Consider the following 6,757-nt stretch of genomic DNA (forward strand, 5'->3'; position numbering starts at 1 on the left):
GAAGCAAAAGTTCCAGAGGCAAAATGTCAGAGCCTAAGTTTTGATGATAAAGGAAAGGAGTCTTTATTCTAAAGCAGATACTGAAAAAATATCAAGTCACAGGTTTAATCACTTAAGCTTATCAATTAAGGCTAAACTCTAACACCTGAGTTGTCCTAGCTTTTCCCTGTTTCTATAGTTATCTTATTTTGATGGGGTTAGTTTACAACCGAAAACAACATAATATACAAAAACTACACAGTTCTGAAAGAATGGCTGACTTCTGCCTCAGAAGAATCACTGTTCCCTGGAGAACACTGAAAAAATAAATCTGCCACCCTCTTCCAGGGCAGCCTGACCCCATGCTTTGCCTAGAGTTCCTACCCATAGAAAATGCCATCCATTGGAAAATGCAGGCAACTGCATCATGATCATCCAGGCATCCTCAAGGAAAAACAGCCTGAGTGCAACCTGTTAGTGTGAGTCTGAGTGTGTGAACCTGAGACAGCTCAGGAGCCAGAGAGTTCCAGCCAGCACAAGAACATCCCGGCCAGAGAGCCCAGTCCTCTTTTTACTTCTGTTGGCTCTGGAGGCTTTCAGCTTCTAAGACAATCCTGACCTATATGTTTATACACGCACACACACACACACACACACACACACACACACACACACACACATATATATGTAGGAAACATATATATTTCCTACAATATATATATAAACATATTTTTTCAAATTAGTGTTTCCATTTTCTTCATGTGTAACTCCAAATGTAGAAATATGGGGTGTCTTGCAACCTGTCAAAGCCAGGCAGGTCACTTGAAATTCAGGCAGATGGAAGAAAAGTCACAGAGCCACTGGGAATCTTGACATGCCTTTACTTAAGTGTGGGTGATCCATGCAGGCTGCAAGCTGCATGTGTATCAGGAAGCCCCTTAACCCTTATATACTAAAAAAAAAACAAAACAAAAAACAGCAGAGAGCCAAAACAGGTTGTACAACATAGTGAGATTCTGCTCATGTGAGCCCTCTTAAGGCTACGGGAATACTTATCAGGCCCGATTTCAAGGCTGTGAGAATACTACCTGAGTTCTGACCAAGATGGAGACATAGGTATACCAGGGGTGTCAAACTCACTTTCACTAGGGGCCATATCAGCTTCGAGGTTGCCTTCAAAGGGCCAAACATAATTTTAGGGCTGTATAAATGTAACTACTCCTTAACAGTTAAGTGGGAGCTTGGCACTGCCACTGGGTAGAAACAAGGTGCCAAGCCAGATGAAACAAACTGGAGGGTAGGATTGGGCATGCGTGCCTTGTCTTTGCTACCTGTGGTATAATCCCTTTGCTTCCTCACACAAACAGAAGGAGGATAAAAACCAATTTAAAAACAATAAACAACCAGAAATGCCAGAAAACCAAACTGCATGGAACTCTGACAACTAAGAAATTAAAGAAACAGTCCACCAGACCAACCAGGCCAACCAGACCAGTAGGAGGGAGATAGGCAGCCAGGTGGGTGGAGAGAACCCGTGGCAAGGCAATGGACCACATGGTCAGGGTTCTCCGAAAGGACCTCCCAGCGAGGCAGCTGACGGGACTGTGAGGTGAGTCAGGAGGCTGGCTCAGAGAACCTGTGAAGCTAGCTATCAGAGAGATGCAAATTAAAACCACAATGAGCTACCACTTTATACCAGTCAGGATGGCCATCATAAACAAAGCAACAAACAACAAATGTTGGAGAGGTTGTGGGGAAAAGGGGACCTTGGTTCACTATTGGTGGGATTGCAGACTGGTACAACCATCATGGAAAACAGTATGGAATTTTCTAAGAAAACTAAAAATGAATATGCCTTTTGACTCAGCAATTCCACTGCTAGGATTATATCCTAAGAACCCTGAAACACCAGTCCAAAAGAACCTATGCACCCCAATGTTTATAGCAGCACAATTTACAATAGCCAAGTTCTGGAAGCAACCTAGGTGCCCATCAGTAAATGAATGGATCCAAAAACTATGGTATATTTACACAATGGAATTCTATGCAGCAGAAAGAAAGAAGGAGCTCCTACCCTTTGCAACCGCATGGATGGAACTTGAAAGCATTATGCTGAGTGAAATAGGCCAGGTGCTGAAAGACAAATACCATATGATCTCACCTTTAACAGGAACCTAAACAACAAAACAAACAAGCAAGCAAGCAAGCAAAATATAACTAAAGACACTAAAAAATAGACAACAGGCAGACAGGGACCAGAGGAGAGAGGGGAGGGAATTTCAGGGGAAAAGGGGAAGGATTCACAGGAACAAGTATAAAAGTATTTATACTTGTCCATGTATTTTGTCCATGATCCACAGGAACATGGACAAAAACTAAGGGGGGGTGGAAATGGGAGGGAGGTGGGGAGTCTTGCCTCAGCCTTTAACACATTGATTCCCTAGAAGGTGCTGTAATGGAGTCCTCAAAAGGTCATTCCACCAGTCTATGAAGACAACTGATTCAGGATGGTGGGGAACATGGTAAAAAGTGATACTGATGAGCATGGAGCCATTGATGCTCTTATTTTCCTGTGCACTTACTTGGTAGAAGCAATGCAGTGTGGAATACCATGACAGTAGATGAGGCAAAGTTCATGGATAGTAGTTATGGCAGAAGCATGGCATGAAGCGAAGGCAAATCCATATCCATAGGAAGTTTCTATTCTAGTAAGGACAAATAGCTTCCCCTTCCATAATAAAAAGTAGCCCAATGTAAGCAACTTGCAATGAGGTATCTGGCTGAATACTCCAGAGGATGGTGCCATATTGAGAGGGGGTGTTTTTACTGTTGGTCTTTGCTGCTGTCCTATTGACTCAACAATCGCCATTTGTAGGTCAGCCCTGGTGAATCAAATTCACAGGGTGAATGAAAGTGCTGACCCCATGCATAATCTTCACCCCTGCCACCATGGCCACATTGTTTGTGAGTCCATTGGATGATGACAGGGGTGGCTAGGGAAATATTTTCAGAGAAATAAAAAAAAGAAAGTCAGACAGAAATTACAATATATTCACACAAAGTTATATCCAGTACGCAGGCCTCTCTTTCCACCTCTGCCACCTGAGACAATAAGATCAAACCCTCCCCTTACTCCTCCTCAGGCTGATCAACACGAAGACAAGGATGAAGATCTTTATGAGATGATCCACTTCCACATAAGAGTAAATAATGGTCACACTGTAGTTAATAAACTCATCTGTTATGTGTGTCTTTAAAAGTCTAGTAACTGCATGACAATAACCATGTGGGACATTCTAAACTATATTTTTAATTACAGTTCACATATATTATTTCAGCTGTACGTGCACAACATAGTAATTAGACATTTATATAACTTGTAAACTGATTACACCAATAAATCTAGTACCCACTGATACCATAGTTACTATAATATTACTGACTATATCCCCATACCATACCTTATATCCTCATGACTTTTTATAAGTTGCAATTTTCACAACTTAATCCCTTTTCCTTTTTTCCATCAATCTCTCAAAACCTCCTCCCATCTGGCAACTATCAAAATGTCCTCAGTATCTATGAGTTTCTGATTTTTGTTTTCTAGATTCCTGTATAAGTAAAATCACATGGCATTTTTCTTTCTCTGACTCATTTCTCTTAGTAAAATACCCTGTATGTCCATCCACATTGTTGGAGATGGCAAAATTTCATTCTTTTTTCATGGCTGAGTAATATTTTGGCATACATGTACCACTTGTTCTTTATTCATTAATGAACACTTAGGTTGCTTCCATGTCTTGGTTCTTGTAAACAATGCTGCAATAAACATAGGGAGAGACGTCTTTTCAAATGAGGGTTTTGGATTTTTCCAGAAGTGGAATTGCTGGGTCCTCCTTAGTTGCTTATTAAAGCCTTTGGTGGTTTTTTTCCCCTTTATTTTGTTCTTAACATTGATTGGTTGCCTCCTGCATATACCCTGACTGGGGATCAAACCTGAAATCCAGACATGTGCCCTGACCAGGAATTGAACCAGCAACTCTTCAGTGAATGAAATGATACTCCCAACCAACTAAGCCACACCAGGGCAGCCTTTGTTTGAAAGTCTGTTTTGTCTGATATAATTACTACCACCCTGGCTTTTATTTTGCTCCCATTTGCATGAAATATCTTTTCTCATCTGTTTACTTTTATATGTGTCTTTCTATCTGAACTGGATCTCTTGTAGGCAGCATATGTATGGGTCTTGTTTTCTTACCTGTTTAGCCACCCTATGTTTTTTTTGCTGGAGCATTTAATCCAGTTACATTTTAAGTAATTATTTATAGGTATATAGTTATTGCCATTTTGTTATTCATATTTAAAAATTTTTCCATTTTAAGTCATTTTAACAAATTATTCTTAATATTGCTTTGGTGGTGCTAAACTCCTTTGTCTTTTTCTTGACTGGGAAGCTCTTTATCTCTCCTTTGATTCCAAATTATAGCTTTGCTGAGTAAAGTCTTGGTGGCAGGTCCTCTCTTTTCATTACTTCGAACATTTCATGCTAGTCCTTTCTAATAGCAAAGTTTCAGTGGAGAAATTAACTGACGGTCTCATGGGAATTCCCTTGGGGGTAACAAATTGCTTTTTTCCCCCTGTTAAGATTCTCCTAAACATTTGGCATTTAATATGTGTCTTGGTCTGGGCCTTTGAATTTATCTTCTGTGGGATTCACTGCACTTCCTCACCTTGTATGCCTATTTCCTCTGCCAGATAAGGGCAGTCTTCCATTATTATTTCTTCAAGTAGATTTTAAATTCCTTGATTCCTCCTGTTGTTCTGAAATCTGTATGATGCAAATGTTGGTATACTTGTTATTGTCCCAGAGGCCCCTTAAACTATTCTCATTTTTTTTCTTTTACTGTTTCAATTGGGTGTTTTCTGCTACCATTGTCTTCCAAATCACTGGTAAATTCTCTGCTTTATGTAATCCAAGAGTGCCTTTAATGCATTCTTCATTTGCAACTAATTTAAAAAATTTTTTCTATCTTCATTTTTGTTCCTTATATCTTTGTTAAAGTTTTCACTGACTTCCCCTACTCTTCCTCTAAGTTCAGTAAGCATTCTGAAAAGCAGTGCTCTGAACTCTGCATTTGGTAGATTGCTTGTCTCCATTTTGTTTAGTCTTTTTTTCTGGCATTCCATTCTATTATTTCACTTTGAATTTTTTTCTCCTTATTTTGGCTCTGTTTGTTGTTATGTTGTCAGGTACAGTGGTTACCTCTCCCAGTCTTGGTAGAGTTGCCTTATGTAGTAGGGGTTCTGTAGAGTCCAGTAGCAGTCTCCCTGGTCACTCGAGTGCTCCAGGTGTGTCCCTTGTGTGGGTTTTGTGTGCCTTCCTGTGGGAGCTGAACCATTATTGTTGTTGGCATGTCAATGGGACAGACTGACCCTCAGGAAGACTGGCCATGAGAACTGGTAATGACAATAGCAGAGGATCTGCTGTGCAGGGACAGACCCCATGGAGCAGTACTCACTTATCGTGGTTCTGGTGCCTACTGTCATTTGTGGAGGTGGCTGAGTGGTTTCTGCTGTAGTCTCAAACTGGCCACCAAGTGTGTTGACGCTGGTTCCTCTTGGGACTGGCTCTGGTCTGAGCCAACATTAGCTGTTGCCCCAGGGCCACCTCATGAGCTATAAAGTGATCTGCAGATGGTTGCCACTTGTGCTGGACTTGCAGATGCCTGAGAGAGGCTAATCTACAAACCTAGACTGACTGTCACAGTGCCAGGTTTGGGGCCACTTAGCAACAGGTGTGGGGCATAAACCTATACATTTTTATAAAGTTCCAAAGCATGAGCCAAGACTGGCCAGTTATAAGGCAAAACCACTGGAAGTATGGTTTCACAAGTTTGGTGGGGTGGAGTCTCAGGGAATTGAAGTGCAATAACATTAGCCAAGTTGCTGGAGACTTATACATAGTGTTGCCTGTGTCTGCAAACTGGGTGGGAGTGGGGCTCAACAAAGGAACTATGGCCTTTGCCAGCAATTATCTGGGAGAAAGTTGCCCTTCAAGATATTGTCCTGAATCCAGACAATTCAGTCCCTTCCTGTCTTTGGTTCTTTTTAAAGAGAAGGTGCTGGAGCTCTGAGCAAGCCCATTAGTAAGTCTGTGTGCAGGCCCTTTAAGAGGAGTGCCTGGGACTCCAGAAACTCTATCTCACTCAGCCACAGTCCCTTCTGGTTTCACAGGCACAAGTTATAGAGACTTCTCTTCCTCACACTGGAAGACTGGGCTGAGGAAACTTGGCGTGAAGCTAAGACTGCTTCACTCCTCACTGAGGTTCCTCCACTCCAGGTGGGTGTGGGATAGCTGATCTCCACCCCTACTAGCCTTAGGGTAGCTTCCTTTTTATATCCTTAGTTATAGGACCTCTCAGGTAGTCTTCAGGTGGCTCTCAATGATTACTCTGTAGTTTAGCTGGAATTTAGATGTAGTCATGGGAAGAGGTGAGCAGTGTTTACCTACTCTTCTAACTTGACCAAAAATCATGAAATATTTTTGTATCATTACTGCCTAAGTATGCATCACATAGACCATAGTAAACAAGGCTTAAACTGGATCACCTGTCCCTTACATAGGCATGTTATTGATCTGTATTATAAGATTAATGCTAGCTTTCTCATTGTTCTATAACTTTGCTCTCTGTGAATTACATTAATGTGTAGTACTTCTCATAATTGGAGAAACTGTATCAGCCCATCACAGATAACTGGCCTTTAAATAATGTAATAT

This window comes from Artibeus jamaicensis, unplaced genomic scaffold (genome assembly GCF_021234435.1).
Source record: "Artibeus jamaicensis isolate MK-2021 breed Jamaican fruit bat unplaced genomic scaffold, CSHL_Jam_final contig_589, whole genome shotgun sequence".
In the NCBI taxonomy this organism is placed as follows: domain Eukaryota; kingdom Metazoa; phylum Chordata; class Mammalia; order Chiroptera; family Phyllostomidae; genus Artibeus; species Artibeus jamaicensis.